The sequence below is a fragment of the Ursus maritimus genome, unplaced genomic scaffold (genome assembly GCF_017311325.1).
Source record: "Ursus maritimus isolate PB19 unplaced genomic scaffold, ASM1731132v1 scaffold_7, whole genome shotgun sequence".
NCBI classification, from domain to species: Eukaryota; Metazoa; Chordata; class Mammalia; order Carnivora; family Ursidae; genus Ursus; species Ursus maritimus.
The window spans coordinates 35,214,917-35,238,070 of record NW_024426885.1 but is presented as its reverse complement, the minus strand read 5'-3'; the positions used below and the strand labels follow the sequence as shown (position 1 = coordinate 35,238,070).

Below are 23,154 nucleotides of genomic sequence, written 5' to 3'. Positions count from 1 at the left end.
GAGCCTCTGGACGGTTCCAAGTCATGAAAGCACCGCTAAATTATGCTCCGTGCAGGATTTAAGCAGATGAGCGCAGTAAGGCCTCTTAGGATTTAGAGCAACACCAGGCTGGAATCAAAGGCTTGCGGCTTGTTTAAGGCTGTTCTTCTGACAGTGGGTCTCTCCAGAGTGCGGACTCCCTTCAACTCTGCTTCGCCCTTGAGCCTCAGCCTTGGAGCGTGAAGCCAGGATTGCCGGCTGCCTGGTGTGGTGTGATGGCGGGGACAAGGGTTTGGCTCTGGGCTCCCCTGTGCTTTCCACATGGCTTCAGTTATCAGCCAGGGCACGATGTGAGGCCCAGAAAACCATGCCAAAACAGTCCTGACCAATGGTGCAAAGGGCTATGGTATTTATTCAGGGGCTTTCTCAGAAGGCTTTCCAAATATTCCATCGGGAGGTTTATTTTCAAACCTCGGTCCAAGACCAAACCACTTAGAGTTATGTCAGCCTCTTCGCCCAAGGTGTCCCTGAGCTGCTTTCAGCAGGCTTCTAAAAGAATCCCGGAGACTCGGTGCTTGGACTGTGCCTCTGAAGGAAGAGCCTGACACCGGGGTCAATCAGAAACTTTCCCTCAGGTCTCTGTGCAAGGGACTTAATCAGACAAAATTCTGGGAGGGGCTCCGCCCTGGTGGGGCAGAGGTTGCATGCGCTGCTCCAACCCCTCGGGCCCAAAGCCCACTGCCTCTGGCGCCTGCGGTGCTGCTGTCTCCTCGCCCCTCGCTGCGTCCCTCCTCTGGGATTGCCTTTGGATACAGGTTGTGGCCTCCCTTGAGATTAGAACTCCTTCCCCAGAAAAACCCTGCATCTGATGACGGGTCCATGTGGGGTTGCCAAGGATTGACCCCTTGCTTCCCTCAAGACATCTTTGCAGGGACCACCCCAGCTCCACAGCTCTCGGTGCGATGAGCTGCGGCCTCTGTGCTGTCCCATCAAAGTGCAGCTTCGTCCTCTGCCCAGGCCCGCGGCCTGTGCCCCGGTGTGATGGTGCTCCCCGGGGCCTCCCCACCAGGGCGCTACATTTGTTCCCAGGGATGAACCTGCACCGACCCGCTGTCATCCAAATTCCACAGTTGTCCGCAGGGCTCGGGCTTGGCGTTGTGCGCGCTGTGGGTTTGGACCAACGTACAATGACACGTGTCCATCCATCAGCACAGTTTCATACGGGGTAGTTTCACTGCCCTAAAATCCTCTGCTTTGCCTCTGTGTGCTACCTCCCCCCTGCTCGCTGGCCACCACTGATCTTTCCATTGTCTCCACAGTCGGCTCCTTTCTCATCTTTTTATCCCAATAAACCAACTACCCAAGGTCATCCTGGGAGAACGCGGCCGACGCAGAAGGACCCTGCTACCTGCAGTCTGTGAAGTGGCCTAGAGTTCTGGCAGCCCTGCCTTATGCCACAGGCACAAAGACAGGCGCCACCATCCGATGACATTCTGGCAGTCAAAGGGAACTTGTGACTGCCATCGGTAGGCATGACAGCCAAGCATGTGGTCCCCGGGGATAGCCCTTCACATGGGTCTTTCCTTGCTGCATTTATATTTAGCTCAAATGCAAAACTGCAGTTGTTTTCCTCAGTGACAGGCACCAACCAATAACCAAAACGAATGAGGAATAATTGTGACCTTTCTTCCCTGTGGGACACGTGGTCAGTGCTCAAATTTGGGACCACATCCCCGACAACCAGCTTTCCCATGCCTGGTCCATGAGATGTACACCCATGTTTATGGTATCAAAGGACATTCAGAAGGAAAAGACTGGAATTCTGGTTCTATAGCTTTTAAACAATGTTTCTATGTTTTCATTTTTTTTAATTAAGAAATACCTCAAGGGGCGCCTGGGTGGCTCAGTCGGTTAAGCATCTGCCTTTGGCTCTGGTTGCGATGCCAGGGTTCTGGGATTGAGCCCCACATTGGGCTCTCTGCTCAGTGGGGAACCAGTGTTCTCCCTCTCCCTCTGCCCCCAGCTCGTGCTCTCACTCTCTCTCTATGTGTATATATATATATATGTATTATATTTATTTATATATATGTATATATATTTTATATATTTTTATATATATACATATATATTTTATTATTTGAGATATACATATATCTCAAATAAATAAATAAAATCTTTAAAAAAAAGAAATAAAAAAATATTTCAAACCTGTGGAAGGGAGCAGAAAGTAAAATACACAACCAATCTGCCTTCCATCCACATTAAATAGCTGTTAACATTTTCTCATTTTTACTTGTGGTCCCTCGTAACAAAAGAAAAGAAAACTATAGCTAGCCCCCACCCCTACTCTTACTCCCCTCTTCTTTCCCCTGCAGGGGCATCTCTGCCTGAAGTTGCGCTGTGTGATTCCCATGCATGCTTCTGTACTCTCCCTAAACATTTGTGTGTCCAAAACATTTACTAGCATTTGATGTGCCTTCAGAATTGACTGAAATGGCATCACATTGTATATATGATTTTGAGATTGGCTGATCGTCCCATACAGCCTATTTTAGGAACTCATTTATGTTGTTTGAACACAATATAGGCCTCGTGCATGTATTTAACTGCAGCCCAGTACACCACGGTTTCTTCGTTTCCCTATAGAAGGACAATTAATGGTTTGCTTTGGTTGTTGCTGCCCGTGTCTTTGGGTACGTGTATGTAGTTCGTTTAGCATAGGCACCTGGAAGCAGAAGTGCTAAGTGGCAGGGAATGGACTCCTTCACACTCCCCAGTATTGACAGATTGCTCTCCCAAGTGGTTGTACCAGTTCACATTCCTCCCAGGTCAAAAATTCCTGTTTTCCTGCATCCTCACCATCACCTGTGATACTTCCAAAATTTTCCAACATGATAGGTACGAAAGGCATTTTGTTGACTTAATTTACGTTTCCTTGATTACTCATAATCTTAAGCCTTTCTATATGTTTACAGGCCAGTTTTGTTTATGTGTCTGTGTGGACGTGTGTGAGAGAGGGGGAAGGGAGGAAAAGAGAAGGAGAGGGAGAGAGAGGGAAAGGGGGGGAGAGCCCCATGGGAAAGAGGGAAGGAGGAAGGTAAGGGGGAAAGGAGGGAGACCAGTTCAAATCCTTTGCTCCTTTCAAAAAACTGGTTTACCCTTCGCTTATACATTTGTAACTATTCTGCATTTGTTCTGAAGTGTTTAAATTGCAAATATCTTCTGCTAAACTGCATTAAGCTTTTAAAATTTTGTTTATGTTACCCTCTGTTATGAATCACTTCATAAATTTAACATAGTCAAATTCATAAATCTTCTTTAGATTTGGGGGTATTTGTTCCTTAATGAATCTGCTCGTAACTCTACATTCGAGATAGTCTCCCATATTGTTTTCTAAAAATTCTAAATTTCTGCTCTTCACATTTAAATTTTTGTCCATCTGGAATTTACTTTTGCTTATGTGGTGAAGTAGAAATCTAATTTTGTCTTTTCCAAATAGAAAGCTAAATGTTTCAGCACCTCATAAGGATAGTCCGGCTTTTCCCGGTATTTGAAATGCCATTTCTGGTAAATACAAATTTCTGTGTACAAGTGGATCACTCCTCTGAGTCTCCAAACCATTCTGCTGGCCCGTGTCTGTCCCTGTACCATACTGTAAATTGAACATTTTATAGCTGATGGCGATATTTAGCGGTTGGTGCAGTGGGTCACCTCATTCTTTGTTCTCACGTTTGTTCATTTGTTTTCCAGTATTGATGAGATATAATTGACAACAGCTCTAAGTTTAAAGTGTACAATGTGATGATTTGATATATGCATATACTGTGAACGATTACCTCAATAATGTTAACACATCTGTCACCTCAACAGTTACCGGGTGTGTGTGTGTTGAAGATATTTAAGATTTCCTCTTAGCAAGTTCCAAGTATGCAATAAAGTATTGTTATCTATAGATTCAAATTTATTCTGATGTTCTTTGTTCTTACCCTTCCAATATTTTAGGCTTAGCTAATTGATTTCCTGCAAAAAACGCTACCAGATTGATAAAGGAAATGTGTCTAATGGAATAATTTGGTAACTTTTTGCCATTTGTAAAATATTGAATCTTCCTGACAAGAAATGTGATACATCTTTTTACCTAGGCCTTCTTGCTAAATTATACACTTCTATTATTTAATATAGATTTATACTTTTCCCTGTGAAGATTTTACACGTTTTCATTAGCTATCTTAGGAAGTTTTAGAACGCTTGCTACAACTGTAAACAGTGTCTTTTTAAAAAATTATATTTTCTAATAATTTGTTGCAGGTGTTCAGGAACCATTTTTAAAAATCAGTTTTAAATGAGGCAACTTGTGTATTTCCTTATTTCTTCTAATAGTTGCTGATTACTTCTCTTCTCTTGGATTTTTAAAAATAGATAATCATAGCATCCATAAATAATGATACTTTTATTCTTTAATTTTGAATATTCATTTTATTTCCTTTTCTTGTCATTACTTCATTTGCTAAGACTTACAGAGCAGTGTTGAATAAGGGCTTTTGATAGTAGCCATCCTTGCCTTGTTCCTGAACTTCAGTGAAATTATTTTAGAGAAGTGAAAGCACGACTTTCACTGTAGACTGATAATAGACAAATTTTATTGGGTTGTTCTTCTTACTTCTGGTATGCTAAGTGATTCTGGTTATGAATGGGGATCAAATTTTATGAGATGCATTTTCTGCGTCTTCTGAGGTGATCACATGTTTTTTCTTCTTTACCGTGTATGTGGCAAATTACATTAATATTGTTTTCTATTGTTAAGCTCTGGTTTCTTTAGTGACCCAACTTGGTTAAAATGTATTATTTGCAACACTACTAGATTCAGTTTGCCAATGTTTATTTCAGAATTTTATGTATTTCTTCATAAGTGAAATTCATCCATAATTTCCTTCTTTGTAATGTCCTTTCCAGTTTTTGTTGTCAAGGTTATATTAATATCATATAATGAGTTGGAAAGCATTCTCCCTTTTTCTTGCTTCTAGAACAGATTGCATAAGATAGGAATTGAATTTCCCTTGAAAGTTGAGAAAAACTTACCTGTAAGTCTCTCTGAGGTCTGCACTCTTTCTGTGGATAGATTTTAAGTTACTGATTAAATATTTTATTTTTTTATTTTTTAAAAGGTTTTTATTTTTATTTATTTATTTGACACAGAGAGAGAGGGAGAGAGCAGAAGCAGGGGGAATGGCTGGCAGAAGGAAAGGGAGAAGCAGGCTTCCCCGCTGAGCAAGGAGCCCCATGAGAGGCTTGATCCCAGGACTCCGGGATCATGACCCAAGCAGAAGGCACTTAACCAACTGGGCCACCCAGGTGTCCCTGATTAAATATTTTAACGGCCATAAGTCTATTCAGCTTTTCTATTTCTTTTGAGCTATAGTTTCTTGGAATGTTTCCATTTTATCTAAAATTTCAATGTTACTGCAACAAAGTCATACATAGTCATCATCTCATGACTTGGTGAATTTATACTGTATCTATAATTACATCTTCTCTTTCTTTCCCAGTGCAGTTCATTTGTACCATCTTTTTTTTTCTCCTGCTCTTTTGCCTTTGTCTTTTTTTTTTTTTAAGATTTATTTATTTATTCGAGAGTGAGAGAGAGAGCAAACAGAGGGAGGAGCAGAGGGGGAGGGAGAGAATCCTCACGCAGACTCCTTGTTGAGCACGGAGCCCCTCGAGGGGCTCAATCCCAGGACCCTGAGATCATGACCTGAGCTGAAATCAGGAGTCAACAGCTTAACTGAGCCACCCAGGTGCCCCTCTTTTGCCGTTGTTAATCACTTCAGTTGTTTGTCTTCTATTTAATTCATTTTGCTGTTGTCTGTATCTTTTTTTTCCTTTGTCTTTTCTTGAGTTCACACTGGTATTTTTCTTCTAGCTTTTTAATTAGACGTGTTCATTCATCCTCAAAATGTCTTCTTTTTGACTGTATGCGTATGTGTGTATGCCTACCTGTAATCTCCTCTCCGAGACACTGCGTTAGCTGCGTCTCACAATTGTGATACGCACTTTTTCCCTCATCATTCAGCTCTAGATATTTTTAAATTTCCATTATGATTTCTATTTGGACTCATTAATAATTCAGAAATGTTTTTATATTTCCAAACATATGGTTCCTTTTCTGTAGTTACATTTTGTAATTTGCTTCCAATTTAATGGCCTTTCGGAAGGGGCTGTGGTCTGTATGATACTGATTCATTTGTTACTTTTAGATTCTTGCTTTATTGCCAAGTATGTGGTCATTCAAAAATAAGCGCAGTGTGTATTTGCTAATTGTTAGATACAGGAAATACTATATTCAAGTTATTAAATGTGTTGCTTCAATCATTTATATGTTTACTAGTTATTTTGGTGGCTTAACCTACTTAATATCAAGCATTGTATTAAACTAGCTCTCTATGATTGGGAATTTCTTGATTATTTTGTGATTCTGGTCATTTTCTTTCATATATCTTAAGACTACATTCATAAAAGTTGACAATTTCAGAATTTTTAAGTCTTTTTGATGAATAGTTTCTGGCCTATCTATATGATAATTCCTCCTTTGCTCCATTTCTTCCTCTTAGAACTAAAACAGAGACAGGGCATTGTGCCATCATTGCCCATACCACATCCCCACTGCTCTTGCATTAAGATTTATACCCTCCCTTTGAGACTCAGATTTTCCTAACTTTTTCTGAGATTTGCAGCCCTCACAAGATCTTCTCTAAGCTTCTACCCCTCCACCTCCTTTCCTGATGTCAACTGCTTTGGGGGAGCATTTCCCCTTATTTTATGATTCAACTTTTAGCTGTCTCCTCGTGTTGCTAAAATTGAAGATTGAATTTTATTTTCCATTCCTCTTGTTGCTTTTGGATGCTTTCCAGGCAATCCCAATTTTTACTGCCATCTTCACGCTGGAATTTTTACATAATGAAACCTAAGGTTAACCAACGTCTTTACTTGTCTCCTGAACATGACCTTATCCATATCCATTTTGATCACTTTTTCTTTTACCACGTGCTCTCCTTGCCTAGTATTTTAATTACGCCTTGGCTTCTAACCCCAAACAAATCATCATTATATGGTTTTGTGATCAATGCTCATTTAGATTTGCCCGTGTCTTTTTTTGTCTGTCTCTCCACTCACCTTTGCTTCTTGCTTCCCATGGCCTCTCCCAGAGAGGTAGAGCTTCTGGAATCCTTTCAGTGGGGGGCTGTGAATAGTAGATTATCCAAATCTTTGCTTGTCTATTGATGTCTTTAGCTTGCTTTCACTTTTGAATGTTACTTTAGCTGTGAATAGAATTCTAAAGTGTCCATTATTTTTTCTGAAGTTTTTGTTCCATTACCAGTGTCTATTATTGTTCCATTACCCGTGTCTAAGAAATTAGCTAGCAGTTTAAGTAATAATAGCAAGAACAAAAATTTTGGATACTTCACAAAGACACAAGGATATAAATGAGAACAACTGGAGGAACACTAAGTGATGATACTCATTTTCAACCTCACTTTTCAATTACACACGTTTTGTTTAAATTCAACTATTGTATTTTTATTTCCCCTGATGTCAATCAATTATTCTTACAAACTGTTTGGAATCTGTTGCATTTTTACATGTTTAACGCATATGTTCATCCTGCTAAAATTCATCATTTGGAAGAGCTGTAAACAGGTCTGAAATTTCTGTTTCCAAATTTTGTTTTTGTTCTTTTTTTGTAAATGTGCAGCTATGAGATGTTTTTCTCTTCAGAGGTGACACTCTTGCGTTGTTTTGGTGACAAAAAAATCACCTAATTATAGGAAATGTCTTGACATCCCGAACGGCTGGAACCACTTTTGCTAGCTTTCTGTGTCATTTCAGGCAAAACACTTCCATTCTCTGCGCCCCCCCTCTTGCCCTCCCAGCCCCTGAGGGTCTCTGACACATTCCTAATCCACCCTTGACGTGGCCAGCAGAAAATCCAGGCCTTTCAGTGATGCGGTTCCATGAGTCAAAGTGCTAATCTTCGTGGATTTCCAACATACCATTTAAAAAAACAACAAGGGGAAGAAGCATGTGTAAAATGTGATTCCTTTTGTATAAATTTTTTTAAGAAGATAGATAGTTGGTAGTATAATATGAACAATTCTGAGGCGAGGAGAATCAGTGGTTAACTGTTCATGGTGGTAAATAGTTACGGAAAGAGAAACTAGGTAGTGGAAGACCTCTCTTTCTTTCTTTTGTACTTTCTTGAAGTATTTAAATCATGTAACTCAGCAGATATTGTATCATACACATATGTGTATGTTGTATATTTATGATTATATGTGTATGTTTGAGTATATATACATGATACATACACTGTATATACTATATTGAGATTATATATATTGAGATCATATATGTAATATATATTATGCATTACATATTATATATAACAGAAAATTATATATTATATGATAATATATATTACATACAATAGGAGTTCAGAAAACTGCTGTTACATATATAATATATAATTATATGTATAAAATATATAATCAAGATACATATATTTGTGTGTGTGTGTCTGCGTGTGTACATACATATATACACATAAACAGCAGCAATTTTCTGAGCAGGAAGACCATATACTACCATTCTTTCTGGCTTATTTTCTTCTTTATACTTTTCTGCTGACAAAACTTAAAGGAAAAAAAAATGTAGAGAACAAAAGGCCTCATATTATACCTGTACCAACTTGCTACGGCTGCCCTCACAAAGTGCCACAAATTGGATGGCTCAAATGACAGAAATTGAATGTCGTACACTTCTAGAGGCTGGAAGTGTGCTACCAAGGTTTGCTCGGCAGGAAGGGTCTGCTCCAGGCCCCTCTCCTTGGCCTGTGGATGGCTGTCTTCATCTCGTGCCTCTTCACATCATCTTCTTCTATGTGTGTCTCTGTATCCAAATTTCCCCTTTTAATAAGTTCATTAGTCACATTGCATTAGGGCCCACCTTGAAATACCTCAATTAACTTGATTATCTCTGCAGAGACTCTATCTCCAAATGAGGTCATGTTCTGAGAGGTACTAGAGGTTAGGACTCCAACACATCTTTTTTTTGGGGGGGGGGACATAACTGAACCCATAATAGTACTTAATATGATAGGAATTCACAGAAGTGGAGAAAATAAAGTAAATGGAGACACTTTCTGCAGGAGGTGACATTGGACCTCATTCTTGAGGGATAAATCATCCTCCATCCTTTGATAGGGAGAAAGAGTGGATTTCACACTCTCCTCCCCTCTTTCGCTGGAACAAGATGGGAAAATGAATGCTGGGAATGAGGATGACAAATGAGCAGGATATTCATTAGGTCCATATGCCTAGAAATAAATGTTTCATTCCACACAGTGAACGTAAACTGGGATTGAACTGATGAGGCCACAGTAAGGAAGTAGAGCTAAGTGGAGCACAAAGAAGAACTTGGAAGTAGCCAGAGTTGTCCTGTAATGGAAATGGGCCACTCCACAGGTGAGGGCATGCCTGGGGGAAATTGAGGCAGAAGCCACAGAAGCGCTCTTACTGGGTAGGCAGCTGGATTAAACCAACTCTAGTCTTCCTTTGAAGTCCAGCCCAGCATAGGTGTGCAGGGAGAAACCTGTGAGTGGGGTGGGAAGGGGCAGGAGTTACAAATGATAACACTCCTACTGGGGGAGAAACGAGACCCCAGACACAAAAAGCTCCTTTCTAAAACCTGAACCAGAGACAGTGGGGGGACAGTGGGAGCTGGGGGAGAAGACACTTACTCCAGTGGGGAAGGTCGGACTCGCCAGAGTAGCACTTTGCAGCCATATTTTCTCAGAGCCACAAAGTCCAGGCCCAAAACATGGGGTCAAGGGTATGAGAATTTTGGCCCAAGATGAATAAACCTGGCCTCAGCAGCTGCCACCACTCTGGAAATTTGTATGTTGAAAGAATGTGAGCACTTGAGACTATTTCTAGTTCCAGCTGCTCCGCGGTATTAATAAAGGTCTAATTGCTAAAACCATGTGCAGTGGACATGGTGTTCATTTTCCTGACACATGGAAAATGTGGTTTGGAGGCCGAGCTGTCAGACCCAAATCACCTCCAGACCGTGCCTATTGAAAGCACATTTCATCACTGGGCGGGACTTGGGAAGCTTGGTTGATGGCCGAGTTATAGCTATTTGTATCCAAACAGGGGAGCCGACATGACAGGTTAGAGTTCCTGTCAAAGGAGCGTGGCACCAAGTTCCTTCCAGCCCCATTTCCCAGGTAACGGGGTGCGGAGAAAGACCATCCCATTATCATGCCTGCAGATGAAGGGGCCATTTGCCCAGCATTCGGATCAGGTTTATGAGGTATCCCCAGCTCCCACCAGGTAGTGTGATAAGGAAGACACCACCTCGTAACTCAGAGATGAGGTGGGTGAGGGCAGGAGGGGCTGCAGCCCTGTCTCTGCCTCTCTGTGGGGAGAGACACGAGGAGGCTCCGTGCGGGAAGGGGGCAGCCCCACTCTCCCCTACCGCACCCACAAATACTGGTTGCTGTCTCTCCTCCTAATCTAAATGTAGTTGACTCACTTTTTGCTTCATGGTACCACAATCTATATTCACAAAAACTACTCATAAGTTGTCCCATACATCAAAGATCAAAGTCCACGCATTTATACTTTAATACTGGTTCCAATTTTTTTAAGGGAATACCCCTCCCTAAGTTCACTCACTTTTAATTCACCTTTCTGGATTGTGACAAGAGTTCCCAGCTCAGTCTTCATTCCTTAGTGGGCTTTTCATGCACAATATTGGAGTACATTAAATGACCCTCGTGAGAAGTTCCAGGAAAATGTGCTTTGCTGATTTATGGGCCTGCCTCCCGGAAACCTGGGTTTTAAGAAACCCTGGACATTGACAAGCAGTCTGACATAGTGACTAAGAGCCTGAACTCCACAGTCAGACTCCCTGGGCTTCAACGCTGGTCCCACCATTTATTCTTCAGGTGACCTTGGGAAAGTGAACTTGGTTTTCTTATATGTAAATTAGGAAAAGTGATAGTACTTCTGCAAAGGATAATTGTGACAAGTAAGTAAGCTATCATGTGTAAAGTGTTTTACAATAAATGCCGGCCATTATTACTGCCTCCACAGACAGAATGTTATTAGATCAAGTAAGAGTGGGGTCCCAGGAGACCCAACGAACAAATGCAAGATTTGCACAGATGCGCCTCACAGGGTCACACTGTGTGCCGTGTAACCAGTGTACAGTGGGCATGATACGTTCCGCAGGAAAACCAAGTACGCCTTGCGCTATTGGAGGAGTGGATATTTGCTAATGCTGAACAGCAAGTGCAGCCTGAAAGAGGCGATTTACCTTGGAAGGGTCCTGGCACACTTAGCCAGAGGCAGTTCGAGGAGATACAGTGAGCCCAGCAAAGACCCAGTCCCTTGGTGAAGTGGACAGCAGGAATTTTGCAGAATGTTCTTTGGGCGTTCGGCAGGGCTCAAATCTGTGCAGTAGCCAGCAGGGACAGCTAGAGCAGGTGGGGACGAGGAATGTGCTTTATGAGCGAGCTTAGTGGAAGGGCTGGCAGCCAAGTGGTGTGGTTCCCAGGTCAAGCCGGTGGTTGGTTTAGAGCCAGGATGATGACGGAGGATTCGAACATGGTCAGTGCAGAGACATGTGCTTGGAAGAGGCTCCCGTGCTCACCACAGGGGCGCGGCGCGAAGCTCCCCAGCCCCCCGGCAGGGGTGTGAGCAGGACTTACTCCCCAGCTGCCGGCACACAGCGCTCAGAGGTCGGTTCTCTGAATCACCTCGGCTGAGCTGAGTCGCTCAGGGTCACACCCCTTCCCAGGACAGCCTGATCTGGGGACCAGCCCCGCAGAGGTACAAAGGTCCAGCCCCTTTCCCCCAGCTCCGGACAGCCCTGACGTTATCCGTCTTCGGAACCGCACCCCCCACCCCGCAAAGGCAGCTAAGGCTCCTGAGGAGACTGCGCTGAGGCTTAACCGGTCACCCCGTCCAATCCCGCTCTCCGCCGCGGAGGGGGACCCCAAGGGGACCCCAAGAGCCCTCCCCCAGACGTGCCCCCCACGGTAACCGCCGCCTCAGAGTCTCCTTCCTGCGCGGCCCTGATCCTCGCCTCGGGAGCCACGCGCTGCCCCGCCGCCTAGCCTGTCGGCGTCACGTGACGGCTCGGCCGGAGGGGAAGTGCCAGGGGCCTCCGGGGCCCTCAGAGGCCGTGCGCGTGAGGTGGCACCCGCGCTACGCGGAGGAGACTTGCCGGTGTGGTAAATAAGCCTTGGTGGCGTTAAAGCTCTGACATTTGGGATTGGTTTTTGTGGAAGTATTTGCTTTCTTAACAAAGCCTGTCTTACCCTGGCTTGGCTAACGTATCAGCCATTCTTTAGAACTGTTCTAATTCCAGAGGGAGAAGGAACCACAAGTTAATATCTGAACAGACTATGAAATATTTGTTGCTTGTCTTATGTCTGCTTAAGTTAACTGTTAGAGAAGCATAATATAATTGGTCCCACGTTGTAGATTTAGCTATTCTCAATAATAATATCGCTAATGAATGCTTTCGTTATGTTTATGAATTTTGGTTATTCTCAGTGGCAATATTTCCGGTGAATCCTTTTGTGTGTGTGTATTTACAAGGTCCTAAGCTAAATAAGCTATTTAGGCATTTTGACAAATAAATTTGACCAGAGTGTCTCCAACTGAGAATTAGTCAATATTCTGATGCCCTAAATAGAAAAATCAAGCAAATGTAAATGTAAATAAATATATGCACACACACACGGATGGATTCCCTTAACCAGCATTAACTAAGCACCTAGTAGGTGTCTCATGGGCTTGGAGGTTTGCCACAGGGCAAGGGCTTCCTCGTCTCAAGGAGCTTATTGGTCAGTGGGAGAGGCAGACTTGTGCTCAGCGGCCTTTGGGATTCAGCGCAGTAAGGACGAGTCAGGGTGCACTGGTGGCCAGAGGGAGGGCGGGGGTACTCAGCTCTGCCTGTGGAGGGCCAGGGAAGGCAGCAAACGCACGGCTGACGCTTAAGCTACAACTTGATTGAAGAATTGGGGTTCACCAGGCACATGAAGTGAGGCAGGGGAAGGAATTCCAGGCAGAGACAATAGAAACAGTGAGATGCATCTGGGACTCAACTGAGCTAGAGAGTTGACTTGGTGGGTGCAACAGGGCCATAGCAGGCAGGAGACGAGATCGGAGAGAAAGCACAGGCCAGGTTCTGGGAGGTGGAAATGTGATGCTGTGGGATTTGGACTTTTCCATTTATTCTTTCATTTATTGCCAAGTTTGTTTGACCTGCTTAACCGTTGTTCTTCTGGGCTCTAATGCAGACACAATTTTATTCTGAGGGGTAGAGTTTGTGGAATCATAATCTTCAGGCATCATTAAAACTGACTTCCCATGGTTCATACCAGTAAAAACAAGATCCCAGTGGTACATCCAGACAGTAGAATATTATTCAGTGCTAAAAAGAAATGAGCTATCAAACCAGGAAAAGACATGGAGGAAACTTAAATGCATATTACTAAGTGAAAGAAACCAGTCTGAAAAGACTACATACCATATGATTCTGACTACATGACATTCTGGAAAAGGCAGAACTATGAAGACAGCAAAAATATCAGTGGTTGCCAGGGGCTGGAGGGGGGAGGGATGACTAGGATTTTAGGGCAGTGAAACTACTCCATATGATACTATAATGGTGGATACATTGGTCCAAACCCACAGAATGTACACCGCCCAAAGTGATCCCTAATGTAAACTGTGGACTTTGGCTGATTATGACGTGTCAATGTAGATTCATCAATAGTAATGAATGTTCTATCTGGTTAGGAGGGTTAATAATGGGGAGGCTATGCATGTGTGGCATTAGGAGGTATATGGGCAATCTCTGTATCTTCCTCTCAATTTTGCTGTGTACCTAAAACTGCTCCAAGAAATAAACTATATTAATAAAAGAAATGACCCCAGTGACTTGGAGCCTTCCAGCTGCCACAATGCAGGCACTCAGCCCTGGGCTCCAGGTATTCCCAGGCAAATTCTAAGGTTCCAGACAAGATGCTTTCTTACCGGTATTCTTAGATGATTAGCTCATCCCAGTTTCCCCAGAACTTTCTTGGTTTTAGCACCGAAGGTCCTACAGCCCAGGAAGACCTCAGTCCAGGTCAAAGCAGGCTGGCAGTCCTAAAGAGCGTTTAGGAATGTGTCTGACCTGCTCATGTTTGTCTGCTCGGGTCCCTCCTCAGGCTGCCAAGCCATAAGCTAGAATCTAGCCAGACACCTCGGGATACTCTGATGGCCTGTGGCAGCTCTGGGCAGCCAACCTTTTTTTGCCAGATACCACCTTTCCAGCTTTGGGAAAGAGGAAATAGCCCTCCTCCTACTGGTCAGTTCCAGGCATAAATACCTCCCCACCCCACACCTGAATTTCTCACGACCCAACAGAGGAGTGACAAAACTTCACAGAAGGTGTAGGGATAATAGAAGTCAAGTTCAGCTCCAAGAGTAATCTCAACTGTTGGCAGAGGCAGCTCCCTAAAGCACACCTCACAGAGCTATTCTCACCTGGTACCTGACCTTGGCTCCATGAGGCAGAGTCCAGCTCACACCTGCCACTAGAAGGTTCAGGCCCAGCTGCCAAGTGGCTTTGAGTGGGAAAGCACTTCTCCGCCCCTCCCGCTTCAGGCCTGCTTCCCAGACAAGGGGACACTCCTGCGACCCCCAATAGCCACTCTCCTGCCTCTGTAGTATAGCACCCCCATTCATATAGGGTGGCAAAGTTCCCAGGCAAGAGATTTTCTCAGCCCTTCAGCCAGATTTGGAACTGCTTGGGGCACTTCAGGAAGACTATTTAAAAGAGAGTCGGCTGGGGAGGTCTTTCCTTAAAACACGTACACTGACACACACACTTTTTTCTTCCTTTTCCATTTTTCTTCTTTCTAGGCTTTGATGTGAATATGATGGCCGGAGCCCCGGCAGCCATCCTGTAACCCCAAGAACAGAAGCTGTTCATTAAGGTAAATTAAGCAGAAAAATAGAAGGAAGCCTGAGTCCGTGGGGACCGAGGAACTACCCTAACAGCTCTGACTGCCAACTTCAAGACTTTGTTTCAGAAAGAGAAATAACTACTTATGTGTTTAACCCACCCTTATTTGGGGTTTAACCTAATCTTGATATAATAGGTTTTTCTTGGGATGATTGCATGGGAATTTCTCCTTCCTTAAGGAGCAATCCCAACCCCTACCACTAGGGGGTGGCCTTGCCCTATATGCCTCAACCTAACAATTAGGATAAAAGAGTCCAAAATCAGTTCCATTCTGTATAATTCCGTCTTAACAGTGTGCATGTGACAGCTATGGCCCAGTCTGGGCTGAGCTGTGCCGAACTCTGTCCAATTCCTCTAACATGAGATTTGGATCTCACGTTTTTCCTCTGTTTTCCCTGCCCAGATCCTCAGCTTCTATAAGCAAGCCCTAGAATCAAAACAGAGAAGCAGGTCGGACTCAGGCAAACCTAACAATTTCTACTTCCAAGCGGAACAAGGAACTTCTAGTCTAAACACCGTTCAGGTTAGTGATAACTTTACACTTTTCAACAAGAAGCAATGGGTAGACACTTGCTTTACATTTGTGTAAATAAAGGTGATTTATTAACCAGCAGCTGGCAGTTCTAATAAAGGAAGATTCTAGCCTAAAGGATTATTCAATCTCTACTTCCTAGGAGGTGGAAAATTGCCTGCAGCACTTAAGTGACTTTTTTTTTTTTTCCAGTTTACACTCATGGAAGTTTCAAAAATCTCCAGGCAGAGCATTTTAGTCATTAATAATCTGATGGGAGGAGAGTCATTTATCTAATTCTCACTCTGGCTAAGGGCAAGTTGCTTTCTCAAAATGAAAGTACAGTCCTAGTGCTATAAAAAACCCGCTCACAACTAACCAACAAAGGACTCTGTGGTGTGAGGGGTGGTTGCGAAACAAACCTCTTCCGACGGTTTCAGATCACATCACCTTGCTATCTCTGCACTGTCCTAGTCTACCTCCAGCTTACACCCCATTACTGTAGGGTGAAGATGTGGGGGAGTTTCACTGGAGAACTATTAACACTGCATTTCTCTTCTCAGTTTCCTTACTGGGCTGCGGTGTTCAGTACGAACAAACAAAAAATGTGTCTATAGCGTTGAGAAATATTCACTTTGTTCTCCCCCATCTCCTAGACCATGTAGAAAGTCTTCATATGTAATAAAATCAGAGATCGTTGAGCAATCTCAAAGTAGGAAAAAGGACTGAAACCCCCAGCTCGCTCTCAGGCACAGAATCGGGTATCTGCTCCCTTAGGGAGTCCCCCAGGGGTTGGCTTGTGCAAATAAACATACAGCATGCCCTGTTAAATTAGAATTCTTGGTGCAATCTTTGGGACACACTCATACTAAAATGTTATTCAGTGTTTATCTGAAATTCAAAGTTAATTGAGTGTTCTGGATTTTATCTGGCAATCCTACTTGGGGGCAAAGAATCTGTTCCTGGTGGGAGGCCAGGGGAGAGCAGTAAAAAATGAGCAGATTCTAGAATCTATCAAGGGGACTGCCCCAGGGAATGTCACTGATTAAAAACAAAACAGCCGCAAACCACTGGGCCTGTGGGCAGGTTTCCCAGAGCAGCTCCTCATGTCCCCTTGTGATGTACCTTTACAAAGTCTTGGATGCTCTGCTGCTCTGGGTGTATTGAGAGCTGAGTTAGGGACACTGAACAACTGGCTAGCTAGTGACCACTGAGAAGGCGGCACATGGTACCTACTCAAGCTCCGGGTCTCCGAGACTGTGTGTTGTGCACTTTCAGGCGTGGGTCTGTGTTGGTCCGAGATACCGTGAGTTCTTTTCTTAGAGACAAGGCAGTTGGTTTTTACCAGAATGTCCAGCTCCCCTACTGTCTCAGGAGGCAGAGTGTCCAGACCGTGAGATAAGGAAAAACTTGGCATCCTTTCCTTGAGTTTGCCCACTCGGCAGTGCTCCTTTCACCAGCTCTGTCTGGCATCTATTGTCCCAACATCTGGCTTACTCAGAATCCACCTGACAAAGAAACGTAAAGATATGCACCTTCTCCTCAGGGCCCATGAGGATGTAGGTGGGCAGTGCTCCATTTTCTGCCTTTTTGGTCTCCACACCACACTTTGCAGACATAAACAAATGAATGCACTGAACAGTGAGTCAATCTCAGAAGGGAATTACAGGTAAGGATCCTCTCCTTCATTCTAATTCCCTTCTGGCATTGAGCCCTGCATCCAGTAAGGTCAAAGGTCTCACCAGCTGTAAGTTTCCTCAGTTTCACGAGGAGGTACCTGAATACTTAGGCCTCTCTCTAGGAGGAGGTCCTCTGCCCGCTTCTCTCCCGCTGCTGCCTTAGCTCACCCTCGGGGTTTAGGCCCTCCCAAGTACTTTCTTCCTTAGCTCTTGTCTGAATCTTTACCCATCTCCCTTACAAAAACCCCACCCAAATCTACAGAAAGAGGCCTCCCTCCCTAGGTTCTTCTTTCCTTCCCATGCAAGATTCCAAGTCCCTTTTTCAGTCTAAAGTAGCAGTGCTGAATGTTCAGAGATGTCTGTGGCCATCCAAATCTGGAAGGAAGGAAGGAAGGAAGGAAGGAAGGAAGGAAGGAAGGAAGGAAGGAAGGAAGGAAGGGAGAGAGGGAGGGAAGGGAGGAAAAGAAAAAAAAATCCCATCATCATCCTGGGGAGATATGGATCCCTCTGGTCACAATTCCATTTCATTTCCCAGTATGAGCTCCAGGCATACCAGGCCTTTTAATCATGGCCATGTTAAATTGGGCGCATACGCTATCTCAGGGATAATGTGATCTGAATCCTCATTGAGAGAGACCTGTTTTCTCACTGGCAAGACAAGGGAGCCCCATTATTGTGCAGAACAGACTTCCCACCAGGAGCCAAACAGCATGGAGAAAGGAACAAGGCCGCTCATTAACAGATGCCCCTTGAAAGGCCAGGAAGAACTCCAGACTACTGGATTAAATTACTTAGGTTCAACCTGTCTCCTTTAGGGGAAAGGGAATGGAGTGAGTTTGGTTGGCAGTTTTTCCCATTGCACAGACAACAAATGTTCACCAGGACTTAACTTGGGTCCTCATTTTCTTTAGAGGAGCTTCACTGGTTTCAGTCTGCTTTAAATGATGCAGTTGCTCCTCCAGCTGGGTCACTGTAAGATCAGTGTGAGATTAGTCACTCACAGTTAATCTTATTATTTCTACTTTACTTCATTTTTTTTCAGAGTTCACAGGGTCCGGTTTTCCCACCTTCTGATTTGTCTTTGTTCCTCCTACGATTCTTCATCTCTAACCACTCGGTTTCCCTTATCTACTGGTTCTTGTCATAGATCTGGCATTCTTGGACTTCCAGATCTTGACACATACGGTCCTTTTGGCCCGGAATAATCTTTTCCCACCCCTCCTGCTTCTGACTTACTCCTGCTCACCCTTCCCATCTCAGTGTAAATATTTCCTTACCGAGGTCATGCAGCCCCCTCTGGCAGGGCTTCTCAGACTTTGGTCTGCCTGGAGAGCTTTTTAAAAAGACTCCTTCTCCTGTTCTCTGCCCCTTCCACCAAATTCTTCCTCCGTAGGTCTGGGATGGGGGTGATTTAAACAAGTCCCCAGGTGATTCTGATTCTGTAGACCACACTTTGGGAACCACTAGCCCCAGGCTAAATTGAATCCCCCAGCTTTGTGGTTCTTGAGCTTTCTCTATACAGTTTATCAAAAGGCATTATCGTTAATACCCCCTTAATGTCTCTCCTCCCGGATAGGCTGAAAACACAAGGAGGCAGATTGTGTCCCTATTGTTTGCTGCTGCCTCCTCAACCATCAGCACCTGTGTCCTGAGGGTGGCGGCTCATTCACCTCTGCTTTGGGGTCAGCAGCTTCTTCCCACAATCATTAATAACTAGGTTGTCTCCACTTCCCTCCCATTTTGCTCTTCCAGACTTGCTTCCCACGTCTGTGACACAATTCCCTGTATTAAATCTCCTCTGGTTGCAACACCTAGCATGGTTTCTATCTTCCTGATTATGCTGACTGTTAAAATATTTGTTTAAAAACCATCTCTTCAAATACAAATGAGAGTTAAGCATTCGTATAGTCGCGTGAGTTCTCTCCATCACATTATTTTCCCTTTCTCATTAATTTTTCTGTTCATCAGACACTGATTGAGCATCTAGTTTGTACCAGAGCCTATGCTTCCACCATTGGTAAAAAGAGGAAAGAGCCAGTTCTTGTTCTAGAGGGGCTGAGCATGGGGGTGGGGCCGGGACAGTTGAAGTGACTGAGATGGCAGAATAAGTACTGTGGGAACCCCAGGGCCAGGGAGGGGGTGCTAACCTCATCCAAGGCTGGGGAGACGGAGGAAGCCTTCCCCAGGCTGTCCTGCATGCACAGTATTGTAGAAATATGGAAGAGGTAGAGACCAAGTAGGAGAAAATGGAGGGCCTCACAGAAGAAGTGGCGTTGCCTTGGATCTTGAAGGATGAATAGGAACATGTGATGTAAAAGATCAGAATCCAGTGTTTCGATGAAAGGGAGTGCCATGTGCCTCAGCATGGGGACACAGCGTTCCTGGTGTGTGCTCAGGGATGAGGCCAGGAGCCGACACCCCTAGGGTACCAGGGAAACGGATGGGTTGGAAATGAGGTCCTTCAGGCCAATTATAAAGGACCTCGGGAGCCTTGCTGACAAGAACACATTTAGGCAACAGGGACTGACTGAAGGCTTTGAAGATGGGTAGGGGTTGATAAAATAGATTCATAATTTAGAAAATTGTTTCTGGAGAACAGGATTGAAGAGTAGAGACCGGCAGCAGCAGGAAGAACAGTGACAAAGCTGAGGCAGAGGATCAGGGGAAAGCTGACGAAAATGTGACCCACGAGAAGCAGGTAGGGGTGGAGAGGAGCAAACCAGTCCTAGGTCACTGTGCTCCACCCTCAAAAACATTTTCCTGTGAAAGCCTCCGTTCATTCCCAAAGGAAGCCTCAGAAATCTGCTTTTATTCATCTTTCTCAAAACTTTGCTAACGTCTGTTTAACGGTGTTTTAAAATTCATGCCCTAGCAGAGCAGTTTTTTTATCTTTCCAAATTCTTTTGGAAGGCATCCTGGGGAGTAGGGAAAGGCTGCAAGGGGAAACGTGAGGATCCAGGCAAAGTACAAGTAAACACTCCTTGGATGTAGGGAAACCACATTCCAAAGAAGGAAAGGGAGGAAGGCTGGGGTGGAGAAGAGGAACAGACCTGAGTCTGAGACAAGACACCTGGGAGACTTTTTTCTTCTTCTTCGGACTGACGAGGGAGAGAGAGGAAACCCTGGGAACAAATGGTCAGGTGTTACAAAGGCAAACACCTCTAGGAACTTGGCAGGTGATGTAAATGAGGCAGGCTTGGGCAAAGAACATAGAGGCACATGGTCCATGCAAAGGGCAGATACCCACAGGCTCCAGCCAATTGTTGTCATGTGGAAATGCAGTGTTGCCAGATCTTGTGATTTGTCAGCAGAAGCCAGAAGTCTAGATATTCCTGTAAAATTACCCACTGTCTTTAATGTGGGCAACTAATTCACATTTTTTTCTAAACACCATGCTGGCCAAGTAAAACACATCATGACTGCATTTGGCCCTTGGGTGGCCAATTTGTAACCTCTGATCTAGAGGGAATGGCAGGGTTGTTCTTTGAATAAATCCCACCAGCCACGGCAGATACACAGCCTACTTTTGCTAGAACATAAACAAGTCATGAGCCTACAGCGTTTCCAAAAAAAAAAAAATCTATTAAATCTACTGGCTAATTTTGGAATGCTGATACAGAATGTGCTGATATGTAACTGTGGTCTTGTTTGGGTAGGAATTTTATGACGCTAAGGTAGAAGGAAGGACATCAGTAATCTATAAAGCAGTCTCTCCACACCTTTTAAAAAATCAGAATTAAAGAGAATGACACTTTGGAAGAGATCATGGTCTAACATCTCTCTCAGGAGTTTAATAGTGACAATTAAAGTCAGTTATTTCAATGTATATCACAGACAGTATATAAAGAGTTCCCATGAATCAATAATAAGACAATACCGCAACAGAACATGGATAAAGAATATGCACAATTCACAGAAAAGGAGGAATTGTAGGTTTTTCACCTGGAAAATACTTTGCTTTACTTAATTTATCATGTAAGAAATCCAAATTACGACAATGTTTTTGACCTATAATATTGGAAAAGTTAAAAGGAAAGTTGGATAACAGGTTGTATAGATAAGGGTGTTGGGAAATGACACTACAGTACATTGGTGGTGGAATTGTAGATTCCGCAGTAGCTGCTAAGGAGAGCAAATTAGTGGGATCCATTAAAATATGTAAACCTTTGACCCCCAAATTTCTAAATATAAGAATTAACTAATTACATGGTTTTATTCACAAATTTGTGAAAAGATATATATATATATATATGAATATTCATTATAGCATCATTTATAATAGCAAAAAGTAAAAAATAAAATGTCCATCAATATGGAAATAATGGACCATGAATGGGACACTGAAGCCCTTCATGTACTGAAATGGACACATCTCCTGCATATTAAGGGAAAGAAGCAAGGTTAAGTAGTGTAAATTGTATAATAACATTTGGCATTGTGTAACTATGAACTTATATACGCACAGAATGTCCTTGGAAGGTTCAAAAAGTATCTTTTAAAAAGGGTTGCCTTCAGGGACAGCAGGTTGAGCAGGAAGCAGAGATGGAGAGATGGGAGAGAATTAGCTTTTTGCTATGTATTCTTTTGTATATGTTGAATTTTTGTTTTATATATACATATACATAAATCTATATTTAATGTATTATATTTTGAATAATGTAATAATATGAATACTATAATGTATAAGATATATTATCTATTAAAAGCAATTTTTTTAAAAAGTCCTACTAACTAAAAAAAAAAAAAAATCACTAACACTGTCAATCCTCTCAAAGATTTCCTCATGCTTTAGAATCCCAAGATCAAACTTTGGCTTCAAAGTGCTAGCAAACCTACCACAACTTTGGCTATTGAAATAATTGTAGTTATTTTTCTTTTGCTATCTCAGATTCACATCCAAATCATTAGCTTTTCTATCCAGCATGCTGGCGAAAGTACATCCAAACCCACAAATGTGAAAAAATGAGACGTGGAAGTGACTGTTCTGTGTTGAAGTTCTGTGTAGTTCCTTCGTGGGAGTCCACAGGGCTCCCAAGCTTTTCTCTGCACCATTTCTCTGAGGGAAATGAAATGATAAGGCAGCCATTTAAATGACAGGCTGAGCCTGGGTTTGGTGTACTAGAAGTAGAAAATTCACTGAACTCTTTATGTTCCCACGGTGTAGGAGCACAGCCTGTCTTTCTCAGGTAGACATGGAAGTGTATAGAAGACTCAGAAATCCCATTAAGTTTCAGAGTCTACTGCCAATAAATTTAATAAGAAATGGAAGCAAGGTTATTTATTTGTTTTACAGCATTCTCAGGACTGCACAGAAGGAAACTCTTAGAAGAATTCAGATCGGTGAGTAAAACATGAATGAGTCTTCACCAAATCCCCCAGTATATCCTAAGCACCTACTAAGTGCTACATCAGTAGGCTAGGCACCATGGTAGGGTTACAATGATGGGGAAGGCGTTCATAATCTAATTCGGTACTTCTCAAAGTCTCCTCTGAGAGGAATTCTAGGGAATATTAATATTGTTTCAAGACAAGAAAGATTTTCTCAACAGTTAAACATCAGGAAATAAGCAAAGAAATGAATCAAAGATATAATCCAAGTTTCAGCAGTACAGGACTTTTTAGATCTTTTAATATGTTGATATGCAATGTGAATCTTTAAGAGAGGGGCACGGTATGCAGCTTTTCCCCAAAATTATTTGAATACAATGAGCTTTTTGGTTTGAGCAGCTGGAGGAACTAATGTTTTTGCAACATATGTAGGAAAGCAATAGCCCAAATGGAGAGAGAAACATAAATACATATGTGGAAAGTTAAACAGCAAAATAAAACTTTCATAACACAAGCTGGGATTAACTGCCCAAATGCTTGGCATGAAGGCAACAAAGAGCCTGCGATCCAAAA

At 43.2% G+C, this 23,154-nt stretch overlaps 1 long non-coding RNA gene across 1 annotated transcript in view; it reads left to right on the top strand.

Moving 5' to 3' along the window:
- The first annotated feature begins 12,186 nt into the window (after window positions 1–12,186).
- The window catches only part of LOC103667949, a 34,720-nt gene continuing 23,752 nt past the window's right edge, over window positions 12,187–23,154 (top strand). The window contains exons 1-4 of the long non-coding RNA XR_005833247.1: window positions 12,187–12,274; window positions 14,961–15,034; window positions 15,467–15,586; window positions 22,547–22,593. This is a non-coding gene — a long non-coding RNA (uncharacterized LOC103667949). The remainder of the gene's footprint in view (window positions 12,275–14,960; window positions 15,035–15,466; window positions 15,587–22,546; window positions 22,594–23,154) is intronic.